Here is an 18,354-nt window from a genome sequence, read left to right as displayed (position 1 = left end):
CAGTAGTCCTGTCATCTTTCACAACTGTATGCTACCTGGGCTGTTGGTCTTGGCTCTGGTGTTCCAGGCTGTGGACTCCAGAGCCTGGGTTTCAGGCCTCTATCTTCTGAGGGAAAAGACCCCCCTTTAGCTAGAAGCTCCTTCCTCACTCTTGGCCTGCTGACTTGCTGAACTTAGAAGCTGGGTCAGCTCCACTCCTGACCTCGCCCTTCCTAATTGTCTCCAAATATTTTCTGTCCTTCTTTAATATGTCTCCTCCTCCTTTGGACCCCAGCTGGTAATTCCAGGTGAATGTTTTATAATTTAGTTGTATTTCCAGTCTGGCTCTGAGACTAAATGCACGATAAGTCTACCTGTTGGGTCACCATTTTCTCCAGAATTTATTTTTCAGTAGTTTACTCTTAATCATCTTAATTGCATGCTTCATTTCCAGAATTTCTAATTTGGGTCTTTTAAATTATATATATATATATATACACATACACACACACACACACACACACACACATATATATAAATATATATATATTGAGGTACACACACACACACACACACACACACACACACACACACACACACACACATATATATATATATATATATATATATATATATATATATATATATATATATTACTGCTTTTTTACAGAGAGGAATGGAGCGGGATAGAGTTAGTAACATTGATCAGCTGCCTCCTGTCGCCTCCTACTGGAGAGGTATCCACAACCAAGGTAAATGCCCTTAACCAGAATTGAACCTGAAACCCTTCAGTTCACAGGCCGATGCTCTATCCACTGAGTCAAACCAGTCAGGGAGTGATTTGGTCTTTTTAAAAGTTTTATTCTCTTTGGTAAATTGTTCATTTTATTTATTCATTTGTTTTCCGAATGTATTGAATTGCCTATCTGTAGTTTCTCAACCTACACTCTTGAAATCTGTCATTTAAATCATATTTCTATGTGTTCCATCTTGCTTTCTTGCTTTCTGGTTTTTTTTTCTCTCTGATCATCCTCATTACTATGCTTATTCATTGTATTTGCTGTTCTCCTTTGCCTCTGCATGTATATCTGTCTATATTAATGGACTTCTATAGCAGCTTTCTCTGAAAAGGTCTTGCTACTATTTTCCAGGTCATGGCACTGAATTGCATGATTTGTACCTCTGTGATCTCCCAGACTTGACCTCCATTGTTTCCTTAACACAGTACAGTCTCACTGCTTGGGGGTGTGGTTTGCTTTGCCCTCATTGTAATGGTAACCCCTGCTCTCAATGGGTTCCAATCCCAAGCACTCCACTTGGGGTTCAGTCACAGATGGAAACAACATTTCTACTGCAATAATTCTTGGTTTGCAGATAATTTGCTCCTCACCCTGACACCAAGGACAATGGGCAGAAAGTTTTGGGAGTCAATATCACCACAGGACTGTGTGGTTTCGTTTCTTTGTCTGAGATGCCACTGCCTGGCCTGATAGTGGAGATCTATAGGGGAGAAACCCATGCTCTGTCAGGTGTCTGATGGCTCAGTCAGTGTTCACTCCGCTCATCCTGCTGGACTGCCCCCCACTGCTCTCCATTTATCCTGGCTGAAGGAAGCACCTGCCTCCACTGGTTTCCTCCCTTCTCTAAGCTGAGCCATGAGTTCCCAGATGCAGGCCTGCAACTGCGGGTCTCTCTGATGTGCCTCTGTATTGAGTAGGGAATTCTTTGTTGAGTTATAATTGGTTAACTTGTTGAAATTTCAGGGGAAGAGGCCAAGGGGATCTCTCATGCCACCATTCCTCTGACATCACTAAAAAATTATTATTCTTAATTATAAAAGGCAAGCCAATAGAATATACAGTTTTAATATCCAAACTTCATACAATGTACACATCTCTCAATATATTTTTATTCCAAGTTGATTCATAAAAATGTTGTATTTATTCCCATTAAGCCCAATAGAACATTAATAATATATACACCAGAGGAAAAATTTCAAGTTATAGTCCAAATATAATTTCCAAAATTTCATAATCTCATGTAGATGTTGCAATGCACACAGAATGTCAACAAATGGGATGTGTGGGATTTGGGTATTAAACAAGTTTTGTGTGTTTGCCAGCCAATCAATTCTTTGATATAACTGAATACATATGAAATTTGAAATAAACTTGTTTGTATGTAAGACATTAGTATTAATTCCAATATTTCCCATCTTTTTCAGTAGTTCAGGGTTCTTTCTACCATTAAACTTAAGGAAAGCATTGTTAGCAAAGGTAATTGGCATTTCCTTTCTCCTGAAAGATTTTTTTTCTTTCCTATTTTGGAAAGAATTGGGGGAGGTAAGAAATGTCATTCCCTCTTTCTTCCTCTAGAATCTCTTACCTAACTCTGATCATTCCTCTACAGTGTCTCCTCTAAGCACTGATGCTGTCAGCTTCTACTTTATGAAGATGTATTTCTCTGACATATGGCTTTGTAAGTATTGTTTAGTATTTTTCTTATGTGAATGTGTTCTGCTTACCCAATGAGGCTGTTGGATCCTTGAGGGAATGTATCTCTACTTTTGCATTCACATACAGTTCTGCAGGTGGTCGGTTTTCAGGAAGCACTGGTGCACTGAATTCTGAGGATTCAAATGCCCAGGAAGCACACATTCATAGAGATCTTAATTTTGGCCAGAGAAAGAATGGAACTACTAAATTTCCAAGCATGGTTTGCAAGTTCTTCCCACCCTTGCATCTAAGATTCTGAGCTTTCCACTAAATAGAATTAGAGGAAACAATTTGTTTGGGTTGTCCCTGATCATTATTTTAGTTGGTTGTAGGAAAGCTCATGGGCATGATGCTTGCCTTAGGGAATGAGCACAGGGAAGATAAAGCAAAGAAAATTTTGCACACTGTTTGGGGACAAACACAAAGGGAGAACTAAATATAAAGTTATGGTGTTCAATATATCTTCTTCCCTAAAACCTTCTACTTCTTGTGTGACCGGGGATGGGGTAGGGTGTGGAGGAAGGAAGGATGGAAGAGTGGGTGGAATAGTTTACGTGTCAGAACACTATGGCCTGTGGGCCCAATCTGCCTCATAGCCTATTTTTATAAGTAAACCTTTTAAGGAGCATAACCATGTCCATCATTTACATATTATCTATGACTGCCTTGGGGTTATAATGCTTAGCTGAGCATTTGTGACAGAGATCCCATAGCCCACAAAGCCTCAAATACTTAGTCTACGTATAGCCCTGAACAAAAAATATTAGCTGATTCCTGGATTTTTTTTTTAAATCCCCACTTCGTAGTATTATTTTTATATAAAAAATAATGGCCCAGTGCATGAAATCCATGCACTGGCGGGGGTCCCTCAGCCCATCCTGCATCCTCTCCAATAGGGGACCCCAGGGATCGAGCCTAAACCAGTGGTCAGACACCCCTCTCGCAGTCTGGGACCACTGGCTCCTAACAACTCACCTGCCTACCTAATTACCCCTAACTCCTCTGCCTGCCTGCCTGATCATCCCTAACTGCCTCTGCCTACCTGATCGCCCTTAACTGAACTCCCTTGTTGGCCTGATCTCGCCCCCAACTGCCCTACCATGCTGGCTTGATCTCACCACCAATGACCCTCCCCTGCCAGCGTGATCTCAATCCTAACTTCTCTCCCCTGCCTGCCTGATCACCCCTAACTGCATCTGCCTGCCTGATTGCCCCTAAATTCCCTCCACTGCAGCCTGATCTTGCCCCCAACTGCCCTCCTCTGCCAGCCAATTTGGTTCTGATTTTCAGTTTCTATTCCAGTTAGCATCAAAAGCTCTACCTCCTAGACAGCCATTGGCTCCTCACAGTTGACCCATATTGGTTCTGATTGGACAGTTTCTATGCCAGTCAGCATCAAAAGCTCTGCCTCCTAGGCAACCATTGGCTCCTCACAGTTGACCCAGATTTAGTTCTGATTGGTCAGTTTCTATGCCAGTCAGTGTCTCTGGGCCTATCAGTGGTGCCTGATTAGAAAGGCAGGGCTTAGCAGCTCCAGTGGAGGCCTGGAGAGAAATGTAGGAGTAGCTGTTGGCCAGGCTGGGAGAGAAAGAGAGGCAAATTCTGATCAATGGCTGCCTCTCTCCAGGTCTGATCTGCAGCACTCTAGGCAGCCCGTGCTGGTTCTCCATGGCAACCCAACACTGACTTCTGGTCTGGTTGTACCTTTGGTCGTAAAGGTTGCTATGACCCTGACTCTTTATTAGATAGATAGATAGATAGATAGATAGATAGATAGATAGATAAATAGATAGATAGACAAATGAAAATTGTAATGGCTGTTTTCACTAGAAGTTAGAACAATTAAAGCTTTTGAGTGCATGATTACTTTTGTGGTGTGATTCGAGGTACGTGCTTGTCCCAGGATAAATGTTCCCTTTTCTGTTAGAATTTGAGGAATATACCTCTAGGGACTTACCTGATTTTGGCAAAATATTTTAAAATGCAAATGCAGCCAAAACTGGTTTGGCTCAATGGATAGAGCATCGGCTTGGGGACTGAAGGGACCCAGGTTCGATTCTGGTCAAGGACATGTACCTTGGTTGTGGGCATATCCCCAGTTGGGGGTGTGCAAGAGGCAGCTAATCGATGACTCTCTCATCTCATCGATATTTCTAACTCTCTATCTCTCTCCCTTCCTCTCTGTACAAAATCAATAAAATATATTTTTAAATAAATAAATAAATAAACAAACAAACAAACAAACAAATAAAATGCAAATGCATTTGAGGGAAGATGCCCACAATCTATTACCGGTCTCTTTTTCCTTGTATGTGTGATATAATCTCCTACTTTTTCTGCAAGATAAGGGAGAATAACAGAGTAATCACCAGAAGAGTTGGAGGTTGAACTGGAAATATGGAGGAAACACTAAAGACAAATGGAACTGATGTTACACGTGTTATCTCTTTGGGCCTCACATCAATCCTATGAGCTTGATAAGATTTAGTTAGCCCATCCTTAAATTAAAGAAAGCTGAGTTTCAAAGAAGCTAACTGAATTGCCTAAGGCTAAGCAGTTAATAAATAACATCAGTGGTCTTCTAATTCTCACTCTAAATTCTATGTGTTCCCCCATTTTATTCCATTGCCTCTTCAACATCTTTGCCATTTTCCCTGAGGCCATCATGCTAAAAGTATTTCCTCTCTGACTTCTGGAAGTTAAAATCTTTCCCATAAGAAATATTGCTGTAACTTGGTACTACCTAAAATCCCCAAATTAAAATTGAGTACCCAGAGTTTAAATATCTTTCTCAAATTCATTCTAGCTAGCTATCCATTGGTCAATGCTATAATTCTAAACTGATAACCAGTAATAATCAGCCTGTTTTATCAAAAGTAACACAGGACATTGCTCTGTGTTAAATTACAGTTGATACAAACACTGAATTAAAATTAGGCAAACCATCCTTTTAAGTAACCAAGTCTCACAATTAAGAATGTATAATTAGTTTCAAATTGGGGTAAATCATCAAAAACTGGTAGGTACCCTAGAAGTTATTTACATGGGAACAGATGCCTGTGGAAGTTAAATGGAGTGTGGAAATTTCACAGCATACTGCAATAGAAGAGATGAATTAACAAAATGATCACATCTCAAGTTATGTCTGGAATGAAATAAAATTTTTATATATCTTCAGAGATACCTATTTTTAGTACTAGAAGACAGGAGAAAGTTCAAAATAGTTATTTAAAAAGTATAATCACAAAAAATATCAATACAAATATAGCTAACTTCTGTAGCAAAAAAAAAGACTATTTATACATAAGACAGAAATCAGTAGCAAAAATTTTAAAATATGTAAAATGATTGCTGCGTATAATCCTACCTAATAAAAGAGTAATATGCAAATTAACCATCACTCCTGCTATACCCACAAGCCATGCCCACCAGCCAGTCAGAACAAGTATGCAAATTAACCACAACCAAGATGACTGCGGCCACAGAGAGCAGGAGAGAGGCTTGGGTTTCTCCTGCAATAGAGGAAGCCAAGCTTCTGTAGCCCTGGATGGTCTAGGCCTCCACTCCAGGCTACAAAGTTTCAATTATAGAAGGTAAACAAATCCAAACAGAAATGGCTGCAGCCACAGAGCAAGCAATGGGCTTGGCTCAGCTCCAGGCTACAAAGTTTCAATTGTACAATAGAAGATAAATAAGTTCCAGATACCAAGACCTCCACTTGGGTTGCCAGGGGGCATGGCTGGCCTACAAACCACCACAAGCCCCACACCCAGGCAGCCCCACACCCCAAAGGAACCCCCACCCTGATCCGGGATACCCTCAGGGCAAACCAGCCGGCCCCCAACTGTGCATCAGTCCTCTATCCTAAATAATAAAAGAGTAATATGCAGATTGACCATCACTCCAATGATGGCTGCTCCCATGTGGTTAAAGATCCTGCCCCCATGTGGACACAAGATGGCCACCACAAGATGGCCAGCAGGGGAGGGCAGTTGGAAGGGACCAGGCCTGCAGGAGAGGGCAGTTGTGGGAGATCAGACAAGCAGGGGAGGGCAGTTGGAAGGCACCAGGCCTACAAGGGAGGGAAGTTGGGAGGCACCAGGCCTACAAGGGAGGGCAGTTGAGAGGGACCAGGCCTGCAGGGGAGGGCAGTTGGAGGCAATCAATCTTGTAGGGAAGGGCAGTGAGGGGTGACCAGGCTGGCAGAGGATGGAAGTTGGGGGCAAACAGGCTGGCAGGGGAGTAGTTAGGAGGTGATAAGGCTGGCAGGCAGAAGTGGTTAATGACAATGAGGAAGGCAGGCAGGGGAGCAGTTGTGAGCCAGCAGTCCTGGGTTGTGAGAGGAATGTCCAACTGTCCAGGCAGTTGAACATCCCTTGAGGGGTTCCAGATTGGAGAGGGTGCTGGCTGGGCTGAGGGACACCCCACCACCACCACCCCGTGCAAGAATTTCATGCATCAGGCCTCTAGTTTACTAATAGGCTAATATTAAAATTAAAGCCTATTCCACAAGATATTGAGCCTCCAACTTCATATAGGATATTTGCCATATATACACTCAGACAGATGGTTTCCATAATGGTGGCAAATGTCAGAGCCTATTAGGCATTTCTTTGAATTATGCCTAGATCAGTGAAATCTCATTTGAAGCCCATTCCTGCTCCATTTTCAGATAATTGAGGTCAGTTACAGATAGCCACTCTCTTACATCCTTTAGTTCAGACCTGCTATATTATCTCTAGTTTGCTTTCTTTTTTTCTCCCTTTATTGATTTAGGTATTATATATGTATCCTTATCCCCATTGTCCACCTACCTCCCCACTCATGCCTTCACCCCCTTGGTGTCTGAGTCCATTGGTTAGGCTTATATGCATGCATACAAGTCCTTTGGTTGATTTCTCCCCCTCACCCCCACCCTCCACTACCTTCCCTCTGAAGTTTGACGGTCTGATCAATGCTTCTCTGTTGCTGGGTCTGTTTTTGTTCATCAGTTTATGTTGTTCACTATATTCCATAAATGAATGAGATCATGTGATACTTATCTTTCTCTGTCTTATTTCACTTAACATAATGCTCTCCAGTTCCATCTATGCTGTTGCAAATAGTAAAAATTCCTTCTTTCTTACAACAGCATAATATTCCATTATGTAGGTGTAGATGTATCAGTTTTTTAATCCACTCATCTGCTGATGGGCACTTATGCTGTTTCCAAATCTTAGTTATGGTGAATTGTGCCGCTATGAACATAGAAGTGCATATATCCTTTCTGATGGGCGTTTCTAGTTTCTTGGAATATATTCCTAGAAGTGGGATTACTGGGTCAAATGGGAGTTTCATTTTTAGTTTTTTTGAGGAAACTCCATATTGTTTTTCATAGTGGCTGCACCAGTTTGCATTTCCACCAGCAGTGCACAAGGGTTCATTTTTCTTCGCATCCTCGCCAGCATTTGTCCTTTAAAAAAAAAAATCTTTATTCATTATGGTATCACATAATTGCCTTCATACCCCCTTTCCCATCCCAAACCCCTCCTCATGTATGCCCCCACCCTCCGTTGTCCATTGGTTAGGCTTATATGCATGCATACAAGTCCTTTGGTTGATCTCTTCCCCTTAACCCCCACCCTCCCTTACCTTCCTTCTGAGGTTTGACAGTCTGATCACTGCTTCTCTGTCTCCGGGTGTGTTTTTTGTTTATCAGTTTACGTTGTTTGTTGTTTCTCCTAGATGGATGAGATCATGTGATCCACGAAATACCCTTATAAGAACCGAAAATGAGACAAGTCATAATCGTTATGCTGAGAGGCAAATGAATCAGTCTGTAGTGAGTTACTTTCTGGGCCAACAGTTCTTTTGAGTCCCAATTTCCATGTCAAACAGTTCCTTATATGTACATGTCAGCCATGATATTTCAGATCTGGTTGGTGGACAAATGGTGGTGATGCAGGTCCGACCATCTCTGGTTTGGTCCTGAGCATCTTTCCTTTGTTGGTGTGTTGATGACAGTTCATGACAGTTTCTGACTGGAGTGAGATGGTACTGCATTGTCATTTTGATTTTCATCTCTTGGATGATTAGTGACTTTGAGCATGTTTTCATATGTCTCCTGGCCTTGCTTCTGTCTTCTTTCAAAAGTTATCTATTTAGGTCCTTTACCCATTTTTTATTGTTTTGTTTTTTTTTTAATTTTCCTTTTGTTAATTTGTATCAGTTCCTGTAAATGTTGGAGATTAAACCCTTATTGGTGATATCATTGGTAAATATGTTTTCCCATGAGTGGACTTCCTTGTTGTTTTGTTGATGGTTTCTTTTGCTATGCAAAAGCTTTTTCTTTTGATGTAGTCCCATTTGTTTATTTTCTCTTTAGTTTTCATTGCCCTAGGAGCTGTATCACTGAAGATATTGCTTCAGCATATGTATGAGATTTTGCTGCCTGTGGATTCTGCTAATATTTTTATGGTTTCCCATCTTATGTTTAAGTCCTTTATCCATTTTGAATTTATTTTTGTGTATGGTGTAAGCTGGTGGTCTAGTTTTATTTTTTTGCCTGTATGTGTCCAATTTTCCCAATACCATTTATTGACTCCATTGTATGCTCTTGCCTCCTTTGTCAAATATTAATAAAGCATAACAGTTTGGGTCAATTTCTGGGTTCTCTATTCCATTCCATTGATCTATATGTTTGTTCTTGTGCCAGCACCAGGCTATTTTGAGAACAGTGGCTTTGTAGTATAGCTTGATATCTGGTATTGAGATCCCTCCAACTTTGTTCTTTCTCAGCATTGCTGCAGCTATTCCAGTCTTTTTTTTTTTTAAATATATATTTTATTAATTTTTTTAAAGAGAGGATGGGAGAGAGAGAGTTAGAAACATTGATGAGAGAGAGAGTCATTGATCAGCTGCCTCTTGCACGCCCCCTGCTGGGGAAGTGCCTACAACCAAGGTATATGCCCTTAACCAGTATTGAACCTGGGACCCTTCAGTCCACAGGCCGACATTCTATCCAATGAACAAAACCGGTTTCTGCTATTCCAGTCTTTTTTATTCCATGTGAATTTTTGGAGAGTTTGTTCTAGGGCTGTGAAACTTGTCATTGGTATTTTAAGGAGGATTGCATTAACTAGGTAGATTGCTTTGGGTAGTATGGATATTTTAATGATGTTGATTCTACAAATCCATGATCATGGTATGTTTTTTCATCTATTTATGTCTTTTTCTTTCTCTTCCTTCAGTGTCCTGTTGTTTTTCGAATACAGATATTTTACTTCCTTGGTTAAGTTTATTCCTAGATATCTTAATTTTTTTTTTGGTATAATGGTAAATGGTGTTTTTTTAGTTGCTCTTTCTGTAAGTTCACTATTGGTATATAGAAATGCCATAGATTTCTTGGCATTAATTTTGTATCCTGCTGCATTGATGAATTCATATATTAAGTCTAATAATTTTTATGTGGTCTTTAGGGTTTTCTGTGTATAGTATCATGTCATCTGCAAATAATGACAGTTTTAATTCTTCTTTTCCAATTTGGATACCTTTTATTGGTATTAGTACTATGGCTAGTACTTCCAGACATATGTCGAACAGGAGTGGTGAAAGTGGGCATCCCTGTCTCATTCCTATTCTTAGGTGAAATGGTTTTAGTTTTTCCCATTAAGTATGATGTTGGCTGTGGGTTTGTCATATAAGGCTCTTATTATGTTGAGGTATAATGTTTCTATTCCCATTTTGCTGAGGGTTTTATCAACTAATTTTCTTTTGATTACCTTGGCATAGAAAGAGATACTTTATCCTATACTATTGGTCAACTTTGACATATCCTAATTAAACTTTCACATTCCACTGGTGCCTAATTAGCATTGAAACAGTCTAATTTAAGTACGCTTTCCTCTTTGGGCTTCAGTCGTCTCAATTTAGGCAATGCAAGAAGCTTTAATAATTTACATATTAGCTATTGGAAATTATTTTTCATTTGAGAAATTAATGATATTTTTATATATAGTCAATGGTTAGAAAGGATGATCCTCTCACCCTGCATTGAGCAGGTAAAACCCTCTTCATGGCCATCATAACTTAGGATTCCATTTAGCCAAGTGTGCTGCTTTTAACAAATATTCTGGGTTGTAATGCCCATAGTTAGCTAAACCTGGCCACTAAAATGCAGTTCATGTGCCACAAGTGAATCTTTCATGCAGGCTTCTTGTCAGAGAGACTAAAAAGGCAGAGGGGTAGAACTTCATAAATGTACAAGGACAGACTATGTTTGTTTGCTACTAAATAATGGCATATTTGGAAGAATTTGGCTTGAGACTTTTTAAAAATTAATTTTGTAGAGGAAGGGAGAGGGAGAGAGATAGAAACATCAATGACGAGAGGGAATCATTGATCAGCTACCTCCTGCAGGCCCCATACAGGGGATTGAGCCTACAGCCCGGGCATGTGTCCTGACCGGGAATAGAACCATGACCTCCTGGCTCAAAGTTTGATGCTCAACCACTGAGCCATGCTGGCTCAGCTTGAGACTTTAATATACTACATGGAAGTGAGGATGCACGGGAGGAAAGCTTATGTCAAAGAATGTTGACATTAATCTTCCTCCTTAGCATAAGCCTTCCATTTTTAACAGACTTTGGATTTCACATATGGTCAAGAGATTGATATACTAGTAAATATCACCACAAATCTATAATAATAAAAGGGTAATATGCTAGTTAGACCGGACAGCTGAATGACTTTTTGAACATCATTCAGGATATCCTTCCAGATGAAGCTGTGGCAGTGGGGGCTGAGGAAGAGGTGATTAGGGGCAATCAGGCAGGCAGGTGAGTGGTTAGGTGTGATCAGGAAGGCAGTCAAGTGGTTAGGCTTGATGAAACAGGCAGGCAGAGTGGTTAGGGGTGATCAGGTAGGCAGGTAAGCAGTTAGGGTTGATCAGGCAGGCAGAGGGGTTAGGGGTGATCAGGCAGTCAGGCAGGTGAGCTGTTAGGAGCCAGTGGTCCTGGATTGTGAGAGAGATGTCTGACTGACAGTTTAGGCCCAAGAGAGGGTACAGGCTGAGCTGAGAGACCCCTTCCCCCATGCACAAATTTCATGCACCAGGCCTCTAGTGGATATAATAAGAAATTAAAAGAGAATAACCTGAAATCACTTATGTAAAATATCTGGTGGTATATGGATACTTTAATAACACACACACACACACACACACACACACAAAAAAAAAAAAAAAAAAAAAAAAAAAAAACAACAACAACAACAAAAAAAAAAAACAGTAAATTGGCTTGAGTCTATTTAAACAAGACCCCAATTAATTCAAATGTCTTTTTATAGCCTCTTATCTGGTATCCTCACCTCTGGCTTCTTCATATTTTAATCTAAAATATTCTTATTAAAAATGATTTCTGAAAGCTAACTTATTTTCTGCAGAAACAAGATACTCATTAATTGGTTACTGTATTAATTTCCTAAGACTGATGTGACCAAGTACCAAAAAATGGGTGGTTTAAAACAGTAAGAATTTATTCTCTCATAGTTCTAGAGGTTAGAAGTCCAAAATCAAGTGATTGGCAGGGATATGCCCCCTGTGAAACCTGTAGGGGATAATCCTTGCTTACCTCATCTAACTTCTGGTGTTTGCACACCTTGGCTTATAGATGAATCACTGCAGTCACTTCTTTGGTCCTCTCATGGTTATCATCCTTCTGTGTCTATGTGTCTTATATCTTGTACTTTTAATTTTGATCTGTTTGCAATTAACCCTTATGTGAAGTACAAACTGTGAATGAAAGCTTTCTTTTCCCCTCCTCCCCCTACAATGCTGTCTATTTTTCCCAGCACCAGTCATTGAATTTTTTTTTTTACAATTGGTTTATGATACCACTACTTTTATATTCTCAAGTTCTGTATGAATTGTGTCTATTTCTGAAATTCTTATCCTAGTCTTTCTATTGCTATGGCAATATTACACCATAGAAATTACTGAGTCATTGTTTTCTGGTAGGGGTAATTCCTCCACATTGCTTTTCTCTTTCATTTTTTTTCAGAGTTTTCCTATATATTCTTTTAATTTACATTATAAAAATTTTGTCTTGTTCCCCACTGCCCCAAATAATCTGACAGAATCCTCTTATTATTTTTACTAGTTTTAAAATTGTTTCTCTTGGGCTTTCCAGATGTAGTATTGTACATCTGAAAAAAGTGATAATTTTACCTACTTTGCTTTTTCCTGTTTTATTGCACTGGTCAATATTTCCCATAGAGTATTACATTAATAAAAGGTGAGAGTGAGCATCTTTATGAATGCCTTTAGTGTCTCCTCACAACTTATCAAGGTAAACTGGGGATATAAACATTTTCATGTTAAAGACATATTCATTACTTAGTCAACACATCTTTCTTGAGCATCAAATGTATACTAGGTGCTCTTGAAAGTGTTTGAGTTTATTTAAAGAACTAAACATACAAACATCTCTGCACTTCTGTTATTTATGTCCCAGGAGAATGTTGAGGTAAATATTTATTGTTCTCCTTTCTGTCCTAGGCACAAGTAAAGGCTGTATTTTCCAGTATCTCTGCAGTTAGGCAAGAACATTAGCTGTCAGCATCTTATAGAATGTGAGTAGAAGTGACACATGCCACTTGCAATTCTCACCATGCTCTTTGACTTTGCTCTTTGGAAGACTAGCTGGGGTACTTCCAGAAGGAATTGCAAGGATGCCCTGGGGAAAGTAGTCTCACAAGGGGAAAGTGCCTGGATGATTGGTGCCACATGGGGGTGGGAAGTAAAATTAAAATGAAATACATATAAATCAATGATTTTTATAGAATGTATAAAACAACAATCAGTTAAAATGCAATGATAGAAAATGTCACATTTACAGTAGTTTTAAAACAGAAAAATGATATAGAAATTAAATCTAATGAAAATTATTTAAGATAAATAAGGAAAACAAACAAAAAAAAAAAACCCAAAAAACAACTACAACAACCTTAAAGCACATTCGAAAAAACAAAACAAAAAAATATGTATATCAACAAATAGGAAGACTTAGCATGTGCCTTGATTTTAAAAACCTCGTAGGACTTCAATCCACTTTGAGAAGATATGTGCATATGATAGGGTGGCCAACTTGTCCTGATTTGCTCAGGAATTTCACAGAAATTTTCACATTGTCAGTAAGTCCATTGTTCCAGGCAAACTGGGGACTGGTCATCCAAGCACAATGGTATTTACTGTAGTATTCTTTGTAAGAGAAAAAGACTAAAATCCCTCAAAAGTTCATCGAATGTGCACTGTTTGAATAAGCATGAAACATCTATACAACAGAACATTATGTAGCAGGTTGGAGAGAGAGGGTGAAAGGAGAATAAATACATTTCATTACTATCCATTTCTATTAAGTGATTTGTGAGACTTATTGCATGAAAGAAAGAGAAATAGAGGAAAGCAGGATCAGAAGAGAATGTTCATTATATAAATGTTGTATAAGAAATTTAATGAAATATGAATGCTTTTATATATATATATATATATATATATATATATATATATATATATAATGTAAATATCTATACTAATAAAAGGTAATATGCAAATTGGTCGAGACACCCTCACAGTAATGACTAAACAATGGGCTGCTTGGGGTTATAAGGCCAGCAGGGGGGTTAATGAGGGATGACCAAACAACTGAACAGCAGGCTGTGTGGGGTGACTAGGCTGGCAGGGGTGACAGTAGGGTTGGGGGCAAGCAGGCTGGTAGGGGAGGGCAGTTGGGGGCAATCAGATTGAAAGAGGGGAAATTGGGGGCAATCAGGTCAGCAGGGAGGGGCAGTTAGGGGTTATTAGGCCAGCAGGCAGAGGCAGTTAGGGGCGATCAGGCAGGCAGGCAGCCAGGTGAGCAGTTAGGAGCCAGTGGTCACAGATTGTGAGAGGGATGTCTGACTGCCGGTTTAGGCCCAGTCCCTGGGATTGGGCCTAGACTGGCAGTTGGATATCCCCCAAGGGGTCCCGAATTGGAGAGGGTGTAGGCTGGGCTGAGGGGACCACCCCTTGTGCACGAATTTCATGCACTGGGCCTCTAGTATATGTAATAATAAAAAAGAAACTGAAACAAATGACCTGTGTATCCATAATTAAGCCTAAAAAATACAAAATTAGGGGAAGGAGAAGGGAACACCTTTGTAGATAGGTTGGATAAAATAGGACTAAAAATTGACAACTGGTTTTAGAGCTGTTGGAAGTCACTGGTGAAGTTGACAAAAATGTTTGTGTTGAAGTAGTGAAGTGGAGGTATAAAATCAAGTGAATTGGTTTTAAAAGAAAATTGGAGGAAAGATAAGTATAGGCAACTTTTTTGGAGAGGTTTTGCTGCTAAAGAGAACATAGAAATGGGATAGAAGCTACTCTGGGAAAGAGCATAAGGGAAGCATTTTTATAAGATGAGAGATAATACAGCATATTTGTATGCTGAACAGAATGATCTAGTAAGTAGAGAAAAAGTGATGATATATGCTAAAATGAAGATAATTTCTGGGAAAATGTTTCTGAGTAGGTGAGAGGTATGCTAGAAATTGGCCATTTCTGACAGATGTGGGACCCCTTTAAGAGGTGCCATCTGCTTGATTTCCCATTGACCCGGCAGATGCTCTCACAAGTGCACTGCAGTCTGAGGCTTCTTCTATTTAATTCTCCTTCCTCCTCAATTCACTTTGGAGGTGTTAGACCTACATCAAGGTCTGAAGCTTCTTTCTCCCTTCTCTTGCTCCATCACACTTTATCTTTCTCAGGCAATTCTCCAATAGATCTTTACACCTGAAATCCGGCCTTGACCTGAACTTTTTGCAGAACACAGATTAACTCACCTTGTGGAAGTGTCTTCAATAGTGCTTCATTAAATAGCCATTTGATATAAAATTTTAAAATATATATATTTTATTGATTTTAGAGAGGAAGGGAGGAGGGAGAGATGATGAGAATTATTGATTGGCTGCTTCCTGCACGCCCACACTGGGGATCGAGCCTGCAACCTAGGCATGTGCCCTGACCAGAAATCGAATTGAACTGTGACCTCCTGTTTTGTAGGTCAATGCTCAACCACTGAGCCATGCCTGTTGGGCAGGATAAAATTTTTCTATGTAAGTCCAACATTTTATATACTTTCTTTTTTAGGTTAGTTTGATAAATTACAATTTCCTAGAAAATTATATCTGCCCCCCCCCACTTTGATCAGGGGCAGGGACAGCCAGCCCACCACCCATAGCCCCTCTCCACTGCCATTCCTACCCCTAATCAGGTCCCCTACCCTATCCAGAGAGAAAAGAAAGAGAAGGAAAAAAAGTAGAGGAAAATATATTTATATGGGGAGAAAACTCAAAAAAACTAACAATAAAAAAAATGGAAACAACGAACGCCCAAACAACAAATACCCAGCCAAATCTCTCTCTCTCTCTAGTGATCTCTGAACTTTCCATCCACGATTGCCCCATGAGCTGTGTTTAATTAGCCAATTCCAGGTGGATGTTATTAGATTTAGCTATTCCTTCTCTCTGCTCCGTGAGTCCGTGTATTTGGTGGCGTTTTGTCTCCCCCTGGATAAACTTTTTAGGTGCCTGTGGCCAGGGGGCTGGAGTCTTGTTGTTCGTGGGTTCACAGCTCAGGCAGCTGGTCCTTGGGCTTTGTGGCTGTAGGGTCCCAGGAGGTTTCTGAGGTCTCCCGGATTGAAGGTAAGGCTGGGTTTCTAATCACAGCTGCTCCCCCCTTCAAGATGGCATGGTCTCTGAGACAGAGCTGGCCACTCTAAGAGAGATTTCAGCAGCAGTAAAGGTTGCCTGGCCTGGGGAGCCTGGTCTGCCAGTCGCCAACAGTCCTGTGGAAGATAGTTATCCCTCACTCACAAATACAGACACTACCTGCACGTTCATGCACTCTCCTTTCGCTCTCGCACTCACACTGTCTTGCAGCCTGCTATCCCATTGGCTTCCATCTTGGATCTCTTCTAGTTATCCGTTCCTTTTTTAAAAAAAATGTTTTTTATTGACTTTTTACAGAGAGGAACGGAGAGGGATAGAGAGCTAGAAACATCTATGAGAGAGAAACATGGATCAGCTGCCTCCTGCACACCCCCTACTGGGGATGTGCCCGCAACCAAGGTACATGCTCTTGACTGGAATAGAACCTAGGACCCTTCAGGCCACAGACCAACACTCTATCCACTGAGCCAAACCGGTTTTGGCATAGTTAGGCCATTCTTCATTCAGTGACTTCTAGGCTGCTTGTGTATAACTTGCTAATGCAACTTTACTTTGTTTTTCAAAATAAAGGCATCTTATTATTTGTACATATTTTTTCACTCAGATGATTTTTAATTCTTCACGTCACAAAATTTAGTACTGAGTAGTTTCTTATACATTTTGTTGGTGAATTACTCCTCCCCAATGGAATTTATACAGGATGGTTCAATATATTAAACCATAAATACTGACAAATTTTTATAATATAAATATTTTCATGGAGATACAGAAGGCATACCAATGTGCTCAAATAAAAAATAGAAAGTGTATATATATATATATATATATATATATATATATATATGAAAATTAGCAGCAAAAAAAGTCATTTTTATTTTCCATGAATTCTATTCATAGAGCACAAAACATCCCACACACCCCTTCCCCATGTACGGTTTTACCCCATTTATTCACTGAAATGACTTATTACATTGTACACAAATTAGACAATTTTCAGCTGGAGGTTCACTGGAGTTTTAATTTTAAAAGTAAATGCTATTTTAAAGCCTTAAATAAAATATATCATTAATTTATATAATAAGGTCTTTTTAATGTAGCGGTACCTTCTTAATTACCAAAGAGTACTTAAAAAATATAAATGACATAAGAGTTACATTGTGCCATAAGTGCAATTCTAAATTCAGTTGAATTTTTAAAACTGCCCAATAAACTCATAATTAGTGAATGTCCAATCAAATCAATTTTGTGCATGAGGGGTGGCAAATGAGTAGGTATGTGAATGACTATTGACAGAATATTATTGTCAAGAAAAATCAAACTGAGGAAATGGGAAAGTAATAAATAGAGAGGGTAAGCCTGAACCCAGTGGGAGAGGAAATAACAGGAGAAATAAAGGGGTTGAAGTGGCTGGCTGAAAGGCTGGGTAACAGAAATAAGGGGAATGGAGTAACATGAAATTATAATACAAATGCTTCCTTTCACTGATACAATTCTTTTGTCATTCTCACAATAACTCTTTAAGATAAACAGTAGAGTTCTAGTGGTATTTTTATAAATGAGGCAACTGAAGTCACAGATAAATCATAGGGTGTACAGTAATGGAATTGGGACAAAAACTGGGAGCAGTAGAATCCTAGAAAGGAGAGGTTTTCCCCTAGTAGAAATATCAGAATAAACCATCTTGTCCAATGGCATTCAACTGTTTGCAACGAAACCCAAAGGTGAAATCTGTTAGTCTGCACACATTTATAAAAGAAAAAGCAATATCTATACTATCTTGGAAAAGTTCATAATAAGAAAAAAAATGTTTGCCTTAAGAGTACAGTATATCCAAGACCTCCTTTGACAACTGATGGGGTTCAGAATGTGCCACTTTGGCTTGCTGAATATTTTGAGCTGAAGACAGTCAAAGCCCAAAAGACTCTGGAAGAGCTCTTTACCTAAAAGAATTTGGATAGGGGACCTATACCAGGAAGAGAGCTATTGCTAAGTTACACTTTCCTATTAAAAAGTGGCCCATCCTCCCTATCCAGGAGCTGCCCATTATCATGGCAAGATTAACAAGCTTGTTTGCAGAAACCAGGGCCCCACCCCTTTGAAGGCTCCTCCCTAGCCTTTGCATACCTGCAGGCCTTTG

This window comes from Pipistrellus kuhlii, unplaced genomic scaffold (genome assembly GCF_014108245.1).
Source record: "Pipistrellus kuhlii isolate mPipKuh1 unplaced genomic scaffold, mPipKuh1.p scaffold_m20_p_16, whole genome shotgun sequence".
NCBI classification, from domain to species: domain Eukaryota; kingdom Metazoa; phylum Chordata; class Mammalia; order Chiroptera; family Vespertilionidae; genus Pipistrellus; species Pipistrellus kuhlii.
The sequence above is the reverse complement of the archived record's forward strand: the minus strand, read 5'-3'. Positions refer to the sequence as shown.